The sequence below is a fragment of the Pongo pygmaeus genome, chromosome 8, assembly GCF_028885625.2.
Source record: "Pongo pygmaeus isolate AG05252 chromosome 8, NHGRI_mPonPyg2-v2.0_pri, whole genome shotgun sequence".
Classification (NCBI taxonomy): domain Eukaryota; kingdom Metazoa; phylum Chordata; class Mammalia; order Primates; family Hominidae; genus Pongo; species Pongo pygmaeus.
This window is the reverse complement of record NC_072381.2, coordinates 115,517,416-115,537,057: the sequence shown is the minus strand read 5'-3', so window position 1 is coordinate 115,537,057 and position 19,642 is coordinate 115,517,416. Positions and strand designations below refer to the sequence as shown.

The 19,642-nt window shown below is 46.0% G+C and overlaps 1 long non-coding RNA gene across 1 annotated transcript; it reads left to right on the top strand.

Annotated features, from left to right (window-relative positions):
- Positions 1 to 11,283: 11,283 nt before the first annotated feature.
- LOC129006823 (uncharacterized) lies at positions 11,284 to 15,961 on the top strand. The gene is made up of 3 exons (XR_008492090.1): positions 11,284 to 12,012; positions 13,466 to 13,585; positions 15,119 to 15,961. It is a non-coding gene; the product is annotated as an uncharacterized LOC129006823 (long non-coding RNA).
- The last annotated feature ends 3,681 nt before the right edge of the window (positions 15,962 to 19,642 follow it).

Here is a 19,642-nt window from a genome sequence, read left to right as displayed (position 1 = left end):
TTACCCTACTTTCACCTAATAAGCGCTTCTCAAACTGTGCTCCATGGGCTGCCTTTATTCCAGGAGAGTTTAATAGGTGTTTTACTCCAAAGTGCTTCTGCGGTCAAACAAGTTTGGGAAAGGATACACGGGATAGCCACATCTGACATGTCCCAGTGCTTTTAGCATATTTAAGGCTCTGAGAAGGTCTGCAGTGAAGGTACCTGATTAATTCTGTTAATCCTGCCTTTCCCAGACTTTTCCTTTTTTTTTTTTTTTTTTTTTTGACCAGAGTGCCAGTTTGGGGAGTAAGTCACTTACTTCCTCATGGGAAGTTTGGTGTTCCCCAGAAACCAGTCACAGCCTGATTGCTTCACATTCTCCTTTGCGAATCCTCACCCACTGGTGTCCCTGTGAGGTCAGGAAGAGGGATGCTCCTTGGGAGGACTGTTGGAACAGACAGTTCACTTACCTGTCTGATCTCCCACATCACCTTGGGGCCAGAGCTGGGCCAGAGCCAGGCTTCCTCCCTCACCATCACATGGGGGAGCCCTTGGGCAGTGCCATTGATCCTAAGGGGCCACTTTCCTGATGGCACGAGGAAACGCCTCCCCACTGAGCTGCATGCAAGAACAGCAGAAGGGTGTGGGCACCAACAGCTGCCCTCTGCATCGCCTCCAGGATGCTGAGTATCCCAGGAGTTCAAAGCTCAACCTGAAGAATCTTTAGTTCCTCAACCTCCCTGGAGGCAAGAAAGGAATGGGAACTGGTCATCCCCACCCTTCCGCTTCTGAGCAGAGGTAAAGTAACTCACACAGTAATTCTGCAGGAAAAATAGCCACCCATGACTTCCAGTTCCTGTTGTAGCTCAGGTCAAACTTGGCTGAAGAACATGTATTCAGGTTTGTGAAAAAACTCTGCTGGTTTCTTTTATTAATTTTTTTGAATATGCATTTATTTCTCTGGATACAAAAGAGACATGAGGATGTACGATAAACATTTCTCTCCTGTCCCTTGCCAAATCACCCAGTTTCTCCCTGGAGTCAACCAAATGTACCAGTATTTAGTATCTATGCAAACACTCCTTTTCCCTACACACAGGCACACAATAAACAAATTAACATACTTTGAACACTGTCTGCACCTTATTTTTATTTATTTATTTTTTTTTGAGACGGAGTCTTATTCTGTCGCCCAGGCTGGAGTGCAGTGGCACAATCTCGGCTCACTGCAACCTCCGCCTCCCGGGTTCCAGAGATTCTCCTGCCTCAGCCTCCTGAGCAGCTGGACTACAGGCGCGCGGCACCACACCCAGCAAATTTTTGTATTTTTTAGTAGAGACCGGGTTTCACCATATTGGCCAGGCTGGTCTCGAACTCCTGACCTCATGATCCGCCCATCTTGGCCTCCCAAAATGCTGGGATGACGGTTGTGAGCCTCTGTGCCTGGCCTCTGCACCTTACTTTTTAACTTAATGATGGATCTTAGAGATCATTCCTTATTAGTACACACAGAACTTTCTCATCCTTTTTTACTGCTATATAAATTATGGTCCTTTATGGATGCAGCATAACTAGGCCCCCACTGATGAACACAGATTACCTCCAGGGTTTTTTGTTAGGAACAATGCTGCGGCAGATAACCATGTACTTAAGTCCTGGTGCACATGTGTGCGTGTGTATGTAGGGTAAAGTTCTAGAAGTGGAATTGCCGGGTCAAAGCACAGGCACTTCTTTAGGTGGTGCTGAGTACTGCCTGGTGCCCCTGCTCCGGCGGCTGGGATCCCAGGAAGAGAAGAGGGTTTTTCCTTTCTCGTTGGATGTTTAATCCAAGGCAGCTTTACACATTGACAGCGGACACAGGAAACACGAGGTGTAGTCCTGCCCTGTCTTTGCATGTCGATCTCCATTTACGCCAGCACCATTTGTTGAAAAGACTCTTATTTTCACCATTGAATGGTCCTGGCATCCTGGTTGATAATTGATTGACAGCTGAGCATGGTGGCTCACACCTATAAATCCCAGTGCTTTGGGAGGCCGAGGTGGGAGGATCGCTTGAGCCCAGGAGATCGAGACCAGCCTGGACAACATAGTGAGACCCTGTTTTTATCTTTAAGGAAAAAAAAAAAAGAAAATCAATTGACCATAACTGTGAGAGTTATTTCTGGTCCCTCATTTCTATTCCATTGATCTCTATGTCTATATCTTTAGACAAGTATCACACTGTCTTAATTACTGTAGCTTTGTAGTAAGTTTTAAAATTGAGAAGTATGAATCTTCTATTTTTCTATTCAAAATTGTTTTGGCTATTCTGGGTTCCTTGCATTTCCACATGCATTTTACAAGCATTCCATATTCATTTGATCAGCTTATCAACTTCTACAAAGAAGTCAGTTGGAATTTTGATAGGATTGCATTGAATCTGTTATATCAGTTTGGGGAATATTGCCATCTTAGCAATATTAAGCCTTCCAATTCACAACTATGGGTTGTTGTTCCATTTATTTAGGTCTTCTTCAATTTCCTTCAGCAATATTTTACAGTTTTTGAATGTACACATCTTGTACTTCTGTTAAATTTATGCTTATGTACTTTATTCCTTTTGATACTACTAGATGTGAAATTGTTTTCTAAATTCTATTTTTGAAACTTTAATTGCTAGCGTATGGATATAGAATTAATTTTTATATGCAAATCTTATATTTTGAAATCTTACTGAACTTGTTTATTAGCTCTAATAGCCTGGTGTTTGGGGGCAGATATCTTAGTATTTTCTATATAAAAGATTATTTGTCAACAGAGATAGTTTTAGTTCTTCTTTTCCAAACTGGCCTTTTATTTCACTTTCTTGCCTAATTTCCCTGGCTAGCCCCTCCAGCACAATGTTGAATAGAAGTGACAGGAGCAGACACCCTTGTCTTGTTCATGATCTTAGGGGAAAGCTTTCAGTCTTTTACCATTAATTATGATGTTAGTTGTTAACTATGCAATTTTAAGTTTTCTAGTAGCCACAATTTTAAAACATAAGAGTAAATGGTAAAATTAATTTTACAAATAAATTTTATTTAACCCAATATATCAAAAATATTTCAACGTGTAATTATTATAAAATATTAATGAGATTTTTACTTTGCATACTAAGCCTTTGAAATCTGATGTGTGTTTCATACTTTCAGCATATCTCAAACTCCTGACCTCAATCGATCCACCCACCTCAGCCTCTCAAAGTGCTGGGATTACAGGCGCAAGCCACTGTGCCTGGTCCTTTTAGCATATCTTAATTCAGAGTAGCTACATTTTTGGAGGGGGGGCGGTGGGGAGTAGCTACATTTTAAGTGCTATTCTCTACTGTATTGGACAGCACAGATCTAGAACATGGCTGGCTCAAAACAAGAAGAGCTAATGTTTACTGAACACTTCCCATGGGCCAGGGACTCTTCTAAACTTTTTCACGTATTAACTAAATTAATCTTACAATGAGGAAGCTAAGGCATGGAGAGGTTATATTACTTGCATAAAATTGCCCAACTAGTGAAATAGCAGAGCTAGGATTCTAACCTGGGAAGTCAGACTTCAGAGCCTGAACTTTCTACTTTTAATAAATTTATGGAGATCTAATTCACATACCATACAATTCACCCATTTAAAGTATACAATCAGACAGTTCTTAGTGCATTAACAGAGTCCTGCAACCATCACCACAAACAATCTTAGAACATTTCATCATCCCAGAAAGAGAGCCCATACCCGTTAGCAGTTACTCCCCATTTCCCCCAACCCCTCAGTCCTATCTACTTCCATCTGTATAGATTAGCCTATTCTGGGCATTTCATATAAATAGGATTATATGATACGTGGTCCTTTGTGGCTGGCTTGTTTCATTTAGCATAATGATTGCAAGGTTCCTCCCTGCTGTAGCATCTATCAGCACTTCCATTTCCAAAAAATAGTCCATTGTATGGACAGATCAACTTTGTTTATCTCTTTGTCAACTGATGAACTGGGTTGTTTTCACGTTTTCAGTATTATGAATAATGCTGCTATGACCAAGCATGAGCAAGTTTTTGGATGGACATATGTTTTCATCTCTCTTGGGTATACACCTGGGAATAGAACTGCTGGATGATAGGAGAACCTAGAACGTATGTTTTTAACAGTTAGAGGAACTGCTAGACTGTTTTCCAAAGTGGCTGCACCATGTTATCTTCCCATCAGCAGTGTATGGGGGCTCCAGTTTCTCCACACCCTTGTCAACACTTGTTATTGTCTTTTTGTTTATAGCCATCCCAGTGGGTATGAACTGACCCACAGCTTAAACTTTTAGCTGTTATTCTAGACCGGAGGCACTTAATGAACATGTGTTGAATGAATGAAAGAATAAACACATCTTATCATTGTCCGTTGTGGGGTGTTCTGAATAATGGAACAAGATGGCTCAAAATTTGCCAACAAGAAGCTTTAACAGAAGAGAAGGCTGTTTTCCTTTAAAATGGTGATCTGCTGGCTGGATCCGAGCCACCTGAGGGGCATTTTAAAAGTACAGATTCCCAGGCCCCATTCCCAGAGATTGATTTGGTAGGTAAGGTGGTGTCTGGGAATCCGTATTTTTTTTTTTTTTTAAGAAAGCTTACCCAGATGATTCTGACATGCCACCAGGTTTGGGATCAGTCATCTAAAAGGGCATTTTGGAGTCTAGTGCATGTATTTGCAAAAAGCCAGTCATGTAAGTGTCTGCCAGAAAAACAAGTCTGTGGGAAAGACTGCAATGACACCTGGCTGAGTTTTGGAAGCTGAGCCCTTGCTCAGTGCTGCATTCCACATGATGGGGGTAAGAAAAAAACTAACAAGTAAGACTCATTGAGAGCTTACTTCCTTCCATCTATGTCTCTACATGCAATACCTCCTTTAATCTTTAAAACACCACCCTATGAGGAAGGTACTGTTAATGATTCCTTCTTTGCAGATGAAAAAACTCAATCTCAGAGGAATTAAGTTGCCCAAGGTCTCACAACTCAGTCGCGTTAGGCTTGCAGCATGGTCTGTTTGACTCCTCTCTGCTGTTTTTCCTTCCTGGCCATTTCACTAGCCTTGAGGCACTCCCAGGATTCTGGAGGAGTCAGGACACAAATTAAAATACGCAGTAGCTGGAAAGGCCAACCAGGTAAAAACAAGATGCCTGGTGGGGTGTGCAGACAGGTTATGGCTGAAGTATTAGGGAGGAGGAGGGGAGGGGGCTCAAACAGAGGAAAAAGAAGTGGTTCTTTGAGGCAGGGCCTTTGGACAATTGGCAAGCCCCAGCTGACCCAACTCCTGCTGCATCACGAGCTTCCTCTGTCCCCTATGCCTTCCGCCAGTCGGGGTGCTAATTTGCATGCTGGCCTTGCTTGCCCCAGAATGCCTTTCCACCCACCCTCTCCAGAGAGACTCAGATACAGCAAATATCCCTTAGATGCTTTCAGGTGCCATATCTCATTTAGATGCACTTTCAGATGAGGAAACTAAGGCTCAGAGACATTAAGTCACTTGCCTAAAATCCCACAGCAAATCAGTCGCAATGCTGAGATTCAAACTTTATTTTTGACAACCTGATATGGTTTAAATGTGTGTGCTCCTGCCCTGAATTTTTGTGTTGAAGCCTAATCCCCGATGTGATAGTATTAGGAGGTGAGGCCTTTGGGAGGTGATGTGGGTCATGAGGGCAGAAGCCTCATGGTGGGATTACGACCCTTATAAAAGAGGCCAGAGAGAGAGTCCTTGCCCTTTCCGTCATGTGAGGACAGAGCAAAAAGATGGCCATCTCTTAGCCAGGAAATCAGTCACTACCAGACATGGAAACTATTAACCAGGAAGCACCCAGGCTGGAGTGCAATGGCATGATCTTGGCTCATTACAGCCTTGACCTCTGGGGCACAGACGATTCTCCCACCTCAGCCTCCCAAGTAGCTGCGACTACAGGCGTGCACCATCATGACCAGCTGATTTTTTGTATTTTTTATAGAGATGGGGTTCTCGCTATGTTGCCCAGGTTGGTCTCAAACTCCTGGCTCAAGCAATTCTCCACCTCAGCCTCCCAAAGTGCTGGGATTACAGGCGTGAGCCATCGCACCCGGCCTTATTAGTGATTCTTAATTCGGGATAAATTGTGGGGCCCTTTGGATCCTGTCAAAAGCTCCCTTCCCTGTGTTGTGAGTGCACACCCCGTGTGTGTGTGGGGCTCACTCACAGAGCACGCGCAGGGCAGTGTTCACACCCTGGTTAATAGGCTCTGCTTTATTTGTGATTTGAGGGACCCCTCGCAGCAGCAGCAGTTTCACAAAAAGCATATAAAAATCTCTCAAAGACAAAGGCAACTTAACATACTCGTTTATCACAGGGGTGGGCTGCTTCTTCACTGGCCCACGGGGACCCGGAAACCATCAAAAGCTGATGCTGGGAAACCCAGCTTCCTGCTTCTGGCCTCAATTCCCCACCGCTGTCACCACCATGACCACTAAAAATAAGACCAAACCCAGCCCACGCCCTCTCGAGGTCGTTCTCCTCTTGATTTAGCTCCCTGCTTCCTGTTGATCTTTCTTGTTTTATTTCACAGCCTCTGACTTCTGCTCACACCCCACCAGGCATCTCCCCAGTTTGAGTGGAAATAGCATTTAACCAGAAAGAAAAAGGGAAGGTGGACGTGGGAAGCCGCAGGGGACTGAGGGTCCGTGTCCTGCCTCTCTGCATCCACACTTGCACCCTCCACCCAGTGGCTGCCCCAGGGGACTCTGGTCCAGACCCGATTCAAATGCTGCCAGGCGAGTTTGATGACTGCCTGGTCATAGGTTTTTGATAAATGTACTCAATCTCCCACCAATGGTTGTAGGGGTACGGAAGGCACAATCTCTATCCAGAATTATTCAATCACATGAGGTGAAGACTGGGCCACACAGGACACAAAATCTCTGGAAGCAGTTGATGAGAAATGCCATTTGCCCCTTCCCATTTGTCTCCTGGAAATTGAGGGTTGTAGGCTCAGTTTTCTGGTGGTGCCCCCAAATGCTTCTTCCAGCCATACTTTTTTTTTTGTTTGTTTTTGAGACAGAGTCTCTCTGTCACCCAGGCTAAAGTGCAGTGGTGTGATCATAGCTTGATGCAGCCTTGAACTCCCAGGTTCAAGTGATCCTCCCACCTCAGCCTCCCTAGCAGCTGGGACTACAGGTGTGTGCCACCACACCTGGCTAATTTTTGTATTTCTTTAGTAGAGACGGGGTTTCGCCATATTGCCCAGGCTGTTCTTGAACTCCTGGGCTCGGGTGATCTGCCCGCCTTGACCTCCCAAAGTCCTGGGATTACAGATGTGAGGCACCACGGCCAGCCTCAGCCATAATTTCAGACTCCATCCCTCCCAGGAGAGCTCCCTGATGCCCTTCAGTAAAACTGAACTCCACCCTCTCCCGGTCTCTTGGACTCCCTCTGCAATTTTTGTATTGGTCTTCCTTGCTAGATTGTGAACCCTTGGAGGGGCAAGGATGATCTCTTAATCACTCTTTTTAGAAATTTCACAACTAATAGATGTTTACTATGTGGAAATATTAGAAAATTCAGATGGCTTCCCCACCATCTCCCCTGCAGAAAAGATAAAATGCATCCCTGATGCCCAGCTGGGACCTGTAACATTTTGATGATCTTTCCATTTTCTTATGCAGACACACACACACACACACACACAAGCACGTGCGTGTGCACATGCACACCTAACAGAACGGAATCCAATACTCTATTTTGAGTCTATTACTCCTTTTTTAACTACTCAATAACATTAAAACATTTTCCTACCAACATTTTGTATCATTGAAAATCACTGCAGAGTTGTCTATCAGTTGTATCACAGTTTTCTCAATAAGCCCCTATTGTTGGACATTTAGGTTATAGTCATTTTTTTGAGACAGGATCTCACTCTCTCACTGAGGCTGGAGTGCGGTGGTGCAAACATGGCTCACTACAGCCTTGACTCCTTGGGCTCAAGCGATTCTCCCACCTCAGCCTCCCAACTAATTGGGGCTACAGCCATATACCACCATGCCTGGCTAATTTTTTTTTTTAATTTTGTAGAAAGGAAATCTCACTATGTTGCCCACGCTGGTCTTGAATTCCTGGCCCAATTTTTTAAAAACAGCTTTGTCGGGATATAATTCGCATACCATAAAATTCACCATTTTAGGGTGTACAATTCAGTGGTTTTTACTATATTTACAGAGTTCTGAAACCATTACCATTATCTGATTTTAGAACATTTTCATCACACCCAAAAGAAACTCCACAGCCATTTCTGTCACTGCATTTACGCCGCACCCCGAGGCCATGGGAACTCGTAGACTTTTTTACGTGTTTATGGATTTTACTATTTTTTTTTCTTTTGAGACGGAGTCTTGCTCTGTCTCCCAGGCTGGAGGTGCAGTGGTGCGATCTCGGCTCACTGCAACCTCTGCCTCCTGGGTTCCAGCAATTCTGCCTCAGCCTCCCGAGTAGCTGGGATTATGGGCACCCGCCACAGCGTCCAACTAATTTTTTGTATTTTTAGTAGAGACAGGGTTTCACCCTGTTGGCCAGGCTCATCTCATCTCAAACTCCTGACCTCAAGTGATCCAACTGCCTCAGCCTCCCAAACTGCTGGGATAACAGGCATGAGCCATGGCACCTGGCTGATTTTTACTATTCTTGACATCTCAAGACATTCACATATAAGTGAAATGTTACAATAGGTGTCTTCTTTCACTTAGCACAGTGTTTTCACGGTTCACCATGTTGTAGCATTTATCGGTACTTCATCCCTTTACATGGCTAAATAATATTCCTTGAAAGCATATGCCACATTTTGTTCATTCATTCATCAGTTGATGGACATTTGAATTGTTTCCAGATCTTGGCTATTATGAATAATGCTACTATGAACAGTTGTGTGAAAATTTTTACACGGACATATGTTTTCATTTCTCTTGGGTATATACTGAGTAGTAGAATTGGTAACTCTATGTTTAACTTTTTGAGGAACTGCCAAACTGTTTTTCAAATATGGTTGTACCATTTTACATTCCCATTAGCAATGTATGAAGACTCATTTCTCCATATCTTTGCCAACACGTTATTGCCCACCAATTAATTTTTTATTCTGTACAGCACCCAGACACGTTCCTTGAATACAGGAAATGCTGAATCTGTTTGTTGACTGATCATGCACTTCCCCTAAACAGAAACTTTTTGCATCTCTGAAATTCATTTACGTACTCTGTCCCCCAAAACACCAAGCCAGATCCGGCCTCCACATTCGTAGTCGGGGAAGGTTTCATGAAGGAGAAGGCATTTGAGCTGGGAAATAGACATAACAGGAAAACATGGATTTAGGATCATAATTGATCTAGGATTGAATTCTGTTTAACCACTTGAGACTTGGTTTTATCACCTACTAAGTGGGGATAATAGTATCTGTCTCATGAAATAATGCAAATAAAATGCTTAGCACAGTGCCTGCCACATAGCATGACTCCTTCCTCCCCGGAGGATGAGAAGTTGGCTCTCAGTTGAGCAGGGTAAGGACGTGTCAAGCAGAGAAAAGAACATGTGCAATGGCCTAGTATTGTGAATGCAAGTGGCAGATGAGGCGACTGGTGGGAGGGTAGCAACCAAGCCAGGAGGCAGATAAGGCCAGGGCACCAATGGACTCTCTCCCTGCAAAGGAAGTTGGATCTCATCTCTCACAAGTCATAGGCAACTAGGCTGTGAGTGACAGACCGTGATTTGCATTTTAAAGAGCTTGTTCTCCCATTCTCCAACAGTGGGAGGCTGGACTGAGGGTTAAGACAGGGGGTTCTGGGAAGACCAGTAAGGGGTTCAATGAATTCATTGTTTAAATGAATTCAGGTGGGAAACCAGGGGCTCAGACAAGGGCTGTGACAATGGGGATAGAAAGAGGAGCTGAACGGGAGAGAGGTTTCGGAGGTAGTGTCAATGGGCAATGGTGGCCACGTGGCCTGTGAGTTATGGTCTGACAAGCTCTCTGTACACCTGCCAGGGAGGGAGGGCAGGGTGCTCTCCAAGTCGCACCTTATTAAATCCTCACAACACCTCAGCAAGGAGGCACCCGCTTTCCCAGTTACAGATCAAGAAACCAAGATACAAAGAAAGTAAGCAACTTGCCCAAAGTCATAAAGAGCAGGGATGAAGTTTGAATCCAGGTCTGTCTGCTTTCTTTCATCTTGATGTCTCTCTGGGAAGGACTTAGCTGCACAGGAAAGCCTGGGATGGATTTGGACAGGGAGGGAGAGGAGGCAAAGTCAGTTCTTTTTCTGGTGAGAAGCATTGGTGTGATTGGCAGGTCAGAGCTCAGGGGATCCAGCAGAGGCCTGGACGAGTTCTCTAAGGAGCCAAGGCAGAAATGTGGAAGTAAGAGAATTTGTCCAACAGGAGGTTGGGATGTCTCTGATCCTCTCTCTTCCTCAGGGTGCTGGGCACAGTAAGACGCCTTGAAAACAGAAGTAGGTTGAACAGAGTGACCATGCTGGGGTGAGGGTGGTACAGGGGCCCAGGCAGAGAGCAGGCAGCTTCCTTCCTCCTTCCCCATTCAGAACCCCATCCCGTGCTGGAAGCCTGGATCCTCTGGGTTTGGGGCCGTGCTGGAAGGGAGTGGAGGGTGTTCCCAGGGCTGGTGGCCACAACCAGGCTCTCTCAAGCAGCCTTGAGCCTCTCCCTGAGCTCTGCCACCAGTAGGGCTGTTAGAGACCCCAGCTCCTTGCAGGAAAACTTAACATTCACACTGCGTGGAGCTGTCCCAGGGCCGCCCTCACAGGCGAGCTGAGAGGTGGTATGGAGATGGTGCACGATCCCTCTGAACAAGTTGGGAGCTTGGATTCCTCTCCTGGTGCCTGGGGGAGGGGATGCCAGGCCCAGACTCTCAAGCTGCCAGGCCTCACACAGAAGGGGGAACCCCTGGCTTCTCCTCTCCCCCAGGCCACACCTCTCACGGCCCCTTCATGTGCGCATTGGCCTTTGTCCACCAGGCCCTGCTCGCTTGGCTTAAAGTTAGCAGAGGCCCAGATGGGGACATGGCAGGGAGCCATCTGGTCTTCTCCCAAGACTCTCAGCCCCCCACCCTCCCAATGCCTCAGCCTGCCTTGTCCCGACGACCCCCTGCTTCTCTCTCCCAAAGTCTTTATCCGTGTTTACTATCTGTCAATTAGGCGGCCTCAATACTCTGCACATGGAAAGCCAGCCAGCCAAGCATGGTAATCCCTCAGCCCCCTCCCCACACCTCTTTCCCTCTGGGTTAGGGGAGAGGGCAGGAGGAGGAAGGCAGTTTGCAGTTAGTTTCCCCTCCAGTGAAAAGTGGCCGTGGCATGGTCTCTGTGGTCAATGTTTTCTCCCTCACTGCAGACCCCTCCCAGGCCACAGCTGGAGTGGGTGGAGGTCGGGGTGAGGAGGGACGGCAGCAAGTAGGTGCCTGTGAGTGAGGGGCGGGCAGGGGCCAGAGGCGTGGGGTGAGGCTGCCATGAGACACACGCTCCTAACTGACTCAGGGCCTGGCTCGGTTCGCCTTTCCAGCTGGAAGTGTTCCAGGCCGCGGGCAGGTGTGTCTAGTGCTCCTCCCAAGGGAGGGCCAGGCTCAGCACATCTCTCTGGCCACTCTGAGGCCTCCATCCATGTAGAAGGAAGAGGGGAAGAAAGAATGGGTGAGAGGTGAAAGAAAGAAGGAAGAGGGAAAGAAGAAAGGGTGAGAGGTGGTGCAGGGGGACTGGGGACAGAGGGTGCATCCCAGGAGGGGCCTCTCGTGCCCTCCAGTGACAGCATCTGGATGCCTGCCGTGGACCCCTCCAGCACCAGGCACCAACCCACACTCCCTTCATCCCAGCCTCAGCCCCAGGAAGAGGAGGGGCTCATCCCTACGCTACAGCTGAGAACACTGAGCTCAGGGAAAACACTCAGCTGGTCCTTGGTAAGACTTTTGGCTCCATGGTTCTTCTTCCCCCTCAGCCTCCATCACAGCCCAGCGCCTCCCCACCAGGTGGGGAATCCGCTTTCTAGCGGGACACAGGCACTCTGATTTCAGGCTCCTATTTATTCTGGAAAACAAATAGTCTTGCTGCAGGGATCACAGGAGCTGCCCTAACAGCTTCCCAGGGGGAGAAGACCCAGGCTCCGTCCATCCCCAGGGAGGGGGTGGAGCACAGCAGAGGCACAGAAGAGCCACAGATTGGGGGTCGCAAGCTCTGAAAGGCAACTTTTCTCAGGAGAGACACAGTGGCTCAAAGCGCTCAGCAGTCACAGACACCAGCCTTTGAGTCCTGAACCCCACTTACTAGCCACCAGTTTGAGCAAGATGTTTAGCCTCCCTGTGCCTGCAGTTCCTCCCTCCTAAGGCAGGGTAGGTGGTAATGGTCCCTACCCCGTGGGGGTGTCCTGGGAGGGTGATAGTCCAGGTAAAGCCTCCAGAGCCCTGCCTTAGACTTGAGGGTCCCCACACGTGCTGGTGGAATTGATCACTTTTGTACTTTCTCCCCCTGGACTGACCTCTCCCAAGGCCCACACATCACACCAGGCAAGAGTTCTTTCATCTGCACGCAACACGGACTGGCTCTGACTCCCAGCTGCCCTCCAGGCAGGAGGTGGACTCCCCTGCTTTGTTCATCAATGTCAAATGTCCCGGGTTCTTGCAAGTGAGGGATAATGCCCATCTAAGAGGACAGGAAAAATTCCAGTCGAATTGCTGGCCCTAAAGCCAGCATGCAGGTCTGAGGGGAAGGCGGACGGCTGGGAGGGCAGCTAGTTTATAGGCTTGGTCCCCCCAGAGTCTCCCTTTATCCCAGTCAGTGGTGGCTCTGATCCATCCCATAAAGCCCCTACTCGGAGGGCGGCCTGCCCAACACGTGCGCTGCTCCAACCAGGGTGGGCTGAGACCTGGTCCTTCTATTTGAGCTAACAACTTGGTGTCCTGGCCTGCTGATACCCTCTCAATATCTGTTACTTCTTTTTCTAGAGAGGGGTTGAGCACAGACAGAGGGGTGGAGGGCCAAGTAGGGTGGGGTGGGAGTGGCAATGGGCTTCCAACACACAACCACACCCAGAGAGAAAGGCCCTGCTGTTAACCAGATTGTCATCTTTGGCAACCAATGGATGCTAGAGGTCTCAATGCCTCCCTCCACCTCAGAGTGTTTCATCAGAGTCTTCTTTTTTAGAAAAAAATTTTTTTAATAGAGACAAGGTCTCGCTATGTTGATCAGGCTGGTGGAAATCCTGGCCTCAAGAGATCCACCCCCTTTGGCCTTCCAAAGTGCTGGGATAACAGACATGAGCCACTGAGCCGGCCATAGTATTCTTTAACCACAGACAGTAGACTTCTTACAAGGAATTCCAGGAAGCTGATGTTTTTCATCCTTTCCACCTTTATCAGAATGGATTTTAAGTCCCTTATAGACTGGAGCGCTGGCTAACAGCTGTTGACCTGCTTCTTACTCCAGCTCTGGTTCCAACAATAACACTGGCTCCTCAAACTTCCAACCCAAGGAACGGTTTCTACCAAGAAAATGTGCCTTAGGAGCTGAGACTACCAGTGGAGCAGAATTCCAGCAGTTGTCCAGGTATGAGCTCCCAGGAGAAGGGACAGCGTTGACTAGAGAATCCATCAGAAAGTTTGTTTTCTGGAAGGACAGGACTGGCTGATGCTGAGAAGGGAGGGGAGTAGGAGAGGCGGGAACTCCCAGCACAGACCCCAGCCACTTGACCTGTCACCCCAAAGAGCTGGTCGTGCCCCGGATCACGTTCCATCTCCCAGTGGGGAAAGGCAGCCAGCCACCCTCGGAGGAAAGCATCCATGTGGCCACTGATGGCGGGGAGAGCAGTGTGGGGAGAAACCTCTATTTGGAAGAGGAGACATAGTTGGGTGGGTGGTTCCCTGGCCTTATCAGGCCTCTGCAGTCCAGCATGGAACTGGCAGAGATGGGCCATCGTATCTCCGCCCTGCTGGGCTTGGCTCAGTCCCCATTAGATGGAGGGCTTTGCCCTCTCACCCCTGCACTCCGTGCCACCCTGCTTCATCGACCCCACTGGCCTCCAGGCTGCAGCCAGCTGTAGTGGGAACAGGAGTGGGCTGACTCTCAAAGTCAGGGGTGAGGACAGGCATGGCGCTGCCTGGACTGGGCAAATACTGGCAATGGCAGAAAGCAGGAGAGGTGCTTTGAAGGGGATTAAGATCCAGAGCATTTAGAGACAAATTAAACAGCTCTTTTAGAATTCACTCAACTGGGGGTATTGATCACAATTCTCCCTGGTGGCAAAATGGACACGGCTTAGATAAGTCAAGGTAGCACATACTTGGGAATGCTTTCCATTTTCCACTGAGGTAGGTGATGGCACAGCTGTGGCTTCAGGCTATGTGCTTGAAATACTCTGACACTAGCGATGTGACCTCGGACAAGCCGTATCTCCACTTAGTCTCACTTTTCCTCATCTGTAAAACTGAGAAAAAGTTTTCATAAAATTAAACCCGGGCCAGGCATGGTGGCTCACCGTTTAATTCCAGCACCGTGGGAAGCCAAGGCGGGCAGATCACTTGAGGTCAGGAGTTCGAGACCAGCCGGGCCAACATGGTGAAACCCTGACACTACTAAAAACACAAAAATTAGCTGGGAGTGGTGGCACGTGCCTGTAGTCCCAGCTACTCAGGAGGCTGAGACATGAGAATCGCTTGAACCTGGGAGGCAGAGGTTGCAGTGAGTCGAGATTGCACCACTGCACTCCAGCCTGGAGGACAGAGTGAGACCCTATCAAAAAAAAAAAAAAAAAAAAAAATTAAACACAATAATGTATGTGAAGTACAGAGCCTAGGACACAGAAGGTACTTAGTCATTGTTCCCTCTTTCTGAAAGCACCTTTCCATCATTTTCCACCTGACTAATCTGATATTGAATAATTGATTATTATAACCCATGGTGGTTTTAAAACATGTTCACTGATTTTTTGACACTCCTTTCTTCAAAAGGTAGAAAAAAATGTCCCTCCCCTTCGATTTGGCTGAACTTAGTGACTCGCTTCTAATGATTAGAATGTGGCTGAAGTGCAAGTATGTGTCACTGTGGTTTCTGCTTTGTTCTCCCTTGGATTGTCTGCTGCAGGGGCTGCCTGTCACGAGGGCACTCAAGCTGCCTGCGGAGAGGCCTATACGGGGAGCATCTAAGGTCCCACCAACAGCTGGTGCCAACTTGCCAACCATCTGGGAAGAAGACCCTCCAGCCCCAGTCAAGCTTGCAAATGGCTGTGGCTCTGGCTGATGTCTCAACTGCAAACTCTTGAAAGACTCCAAGCCAGAACGTTCCTGAATTTCTGACCCCCCAAGACTGTGAGATATATTAAATGTATATTGCTATTTTAAATTTCTACGTTTTGATTTGTTGCATAGCAATAGATTAACTAGCATATATCCTGTTGCCTTCCAAAACGGTTTTGAAACTGCATATAGGTAAAGTCATAGCTCTAACTAAATGAAAAGCTATTAGAACAGGATTTAAAAGAAGACAGAGAAATAATAAATAGGGTAGGTATAGGGAGGAGTCTGGCTGTATTAGAAAACCTGGCTAAAGACAAAACATAGCTCTAGGCTCCTTGCAAGCCAGGGAAAAAATGGAAACTTGATGGGTCACATTAAAACTTTTTGTGGTGATGGTGGCGACTCTGAATGAGGATGTGCATTTGACATGTGGACCTTTAGGTAAACAGCATCACACCATCTGGTGGGTGGTGCCGTGCAGACACTCCACCTACTGTAGATCAGACTCTGAGTGTTTGAAATGGTGAATACAGTAGTGCATACAGTTCACGTATAACCATGCACCTTCTGACAGTTTTCAGGAACTCCTGGCATCATAAAAATAGAAAAAATATATTAATACATACATACATATTCAAAAGATATAACTTTTAACATAGGTACTAGTTTTTGTTTGTTTTTTGTTTTTTTTTTTGAGACAGAGTCTCGCTCTGTTGCCCAGGCTGGAGTGCAGTGGCACAATCTTAGCTCACTGCAACCTCCTCCTCCCCAGTTCAAGCGATTCTCCTGCCTCAGCTGCCTGAATAGCTGGGATTACAGGTGCCCACTACCATGCCCAACTAATTTTTGTATTTTTAGTAGAGATGGGGTTTTTACCATGTCAGCCAGGCTGGTCTCGAACTCCTGAGCTCAGGTGATCTGCCCGCCTCAGCCTCCCAAAGTGCTGGGATTACAGGCGTGAGCCACCACTTCCAGGTCATAGGTACTAGATTTTTAAAAAGGCATAAAAGGGTTGATAGTGGAAAGAAAGTCTCCATTCCACCCATCCCCCACAGGCCAGTTTCCTTTCCCGTGACCAACCCTGTGTGACTTCTGGCTTAGACTTCCAGGGATATTTTATACACATACAAGCAAGTCATATAAATTGTTTTCTCCTTCATTATACTAATGGCAGCATATCATAGGCATTGTTCTGCACTGCAAGCTTTTTATTACTTCATATTGACGTGACTCCAAGTAACATCTTTCCCTAATTATCACAATTTTTTTTTCTGAGCTTCTACTGTTTCATTGTTCAACACTGAGATTTATAAAAAAGTTGGTGTTGTGGCTCATGCCTATAATCCCAGCACTTTGTGAGGCTGAGGCAGGAGGATCACTTGAGGCAAGGAGTTTGAGACAAGCCTGGGAAACATAGCCAGATCCTGTCTCTACCAAAAACATTAAAAAATTAGCTGGGCAAGGTGGCATTTGTCTGTAGTCCTAGCTACTCAGGAGGCTGAGGCAGGAGGACTGCTTGAGCCCAGGAGTTTGAAGCTGCAGTGAGCTATGATTGTGCCACTGCACCCTAGCCTGGGTGACAGGGAGTTCCTGTCTCTTAAAAAAATTATATTTTTTTATATATATATATACACACACACACTCATATACATACATGAGTTAATATATACATATACACACACATATAAGAGTTGACAATAAAAGGCACTTGTAATTCCTCCAAGAAATCACTGTTAAATCCATGCTGTTCGAGTGTGTTCTTTCCTGTCTTCCCCTTATAAATATGAATGTGTACTGCATTTAATTTTCAAAGTAAAATTGGCACCAAAGTGTAGAAATAATTTGACAATCTGGCTTTTTTCCCCATTTACTATACATGCTTTCCCCCCTCCCCAACCATTTATTGTGAGTATAAGCAGGGTTTTCTTTTCTTTTCTTTTTTTTTTGAGACGGAGTTTCCCTCTTGTTGCCCAGGCTGGAGCGCAATGGTGTGATCTCAGCTCACCACAACTTCTGCCCCCTGGGTTCAAGTGATTCTCCTGCCTCAGCCTCACGAGTAGCTGGGATTACAGGTATGTACCACCATGCCCGGCTAATTTTGTATTTTTAGTAGAGACGGGGTTTCTCCATGTTGGTCAAGCTGGTCTCGAACTCCTGACCTCAGGTGACCTGCCCGCCTCAACCTCCCAAAGTGCTGGGATTACAGGCGTGAGCTATCGCGCCCGGCCATATGCAGGGTTTTCTTAAGCAGCGCAGTTATTTTTCTTAATGTTCTGCCAGCACAGGACCAACATGAACCTGCCTTTTCTCCAGATCGCTGAGAACAGCTTGGTCTAACCTCTGTTAACAGAGCATCCCCAAGATAGAAAACTTGGTATCTGCAAGACACCAAGAAAACTGAAATTGTGAAGCATTAAGCTTGTTCATACAAGGCTTTCCTAGATTTCCAAGATGAAATAGCCAGGGCCACACAGCCTGCAGATGACCAGCCCCCTGTGCCTCCTCAGCTTTCAAGGGGCAAAAAGAGCTACAAAATGTCCTTTCAACAACAGCCTGAAAGGCAGCTGCTCCCACTGAACACATCTTAGAACCACAGTGACTTGTCTGTCATATTCCTCTAAAATTCTCCAGGAAGCTGCTTGCAGTCTAGGTTTTCCCACTGAACTTGAAGCTACTGCTCTAGACCATCCTTGTCTGGGGGGAGTCATCATCATCTTTTAATCCATCACCTTCTCAAGGCACAAATCATACTTCCCAACAATAGGGTTTCTTACTGGAAAAGAGTAAATTACATAACTTATCTGTCCATTACTCATCTTCTGTCCTTTTTCAAAGACTAGAAAACTGGTCACAATTCAGCAAAGAATTCCGTAAAGAATAGGAATGACAAATTTCAAGTGGATAACTGTGAGAGATAAGCCAGCGATTGTTTAATCTGTCTCCTAATATGCATTCTCTTCTAGCAGATCGAGATAGAGAAAAGTGATAATACAAAAAACACCAACATCAATTGAGGGCTTCCTGATACTAGAGTCTGTGCTAAGTTTTTTTTTTTTTTTTAATATTATAATCTTGCTTATTAAAACCCTAAGAGTTTAGCATAATTATTATGTCCATTTCATAGAAAAGCGAAGAGGTAGGAATAAACTCAGGTCTCTATGACTCTAGAGCAATAATGCCTTACTATTGGACAAAGAAAAAAAGTGCTACAACAATTTCAAATGTGGAAATTTCAGGGTATTATTGGTGTAACTGCTTAATGAGATAACATGCAGCATATCATGTGTCATAGCTATTCTATCATCAAATTGAGTGGGAAAGAAAACACAAGCCCAGTATAATGTAATGTTTTATTTAACTGACGCCAGCTGTCCCCAGAGATCCACAGTAAACTAAGATGATGAATAAGACAGCAAGTATTTTTGGGAATCAGGGAAGTGGAAGTATAAACTCTCAAGTTTGATTGCTTAGGTTTGAACCCCAGCTTTGACACTAACAGTGTGATCTTGGGCAATTTCTCTAAGCTTTAGTTTTCTTCTCTGTAAAATGGAGATGATAACAATCTACCTCAGAGGTTTGTTGTATTAAATTAATGCATCAACTTAAAGTACCTGGTGCTCAGTAAATTCTAGCTATTACATTTTACTCAGGGTTAAAATGTGCCAACAACCTCTATCGATGGCAGCAGCCCTCAGTTAAATAAACAATTGGTGAAGATCCAATGGACAATACATGAATTAGAAAACCACACTGCTGATCAGAATAGTGAAAGTGTGCTATCACTATTCATTTTATCAGCATGCTTGTAGTAGGGTTTGCTAAGACCAGCACTCAGTCTTTTATCCTTTTCACATTCCCAAAGTTATCCTTGGCTACCTAACTGAAGCGACACTGTGGTGCTCTGGAAGGCCCTCTGCACCCTAGATTAGCAAATGCCAGTGGGGGTGCCAACTCTTTCTCACCTAGAAGCCACTTTAGCCATGAGAGAGACAAGTTGGGGAAGGCTTCTCTGACATTGCTGCAAGCTCTAATACCTGATTTTCCTACCAGCTGGCGAGAAGGCTGCACTCAGTGAATAACCTGGCATAACAGTTAGAAACAGACTTAAGAGTCTGAATCCACTTACTAAGTGGTGAAATGAGAAAAATTCCTTAGCCTCTCTCTAAACCTGTTTCCCCCTTTGGCGTAGATAACCATATAGTGCAGGATTGAGGATTAAATGAGATAGTGTAATTAAAACATGTAGTACAAAGCCTACATGGTAGGCACTTGATAAACTGTAGCTGTTATTATTATTAGCTTTATAGATCAGACTAATGGCCCCAAGGAGGATTTTCACCCTAAGCCACTTTCTGACTTTCACTATTTAAGA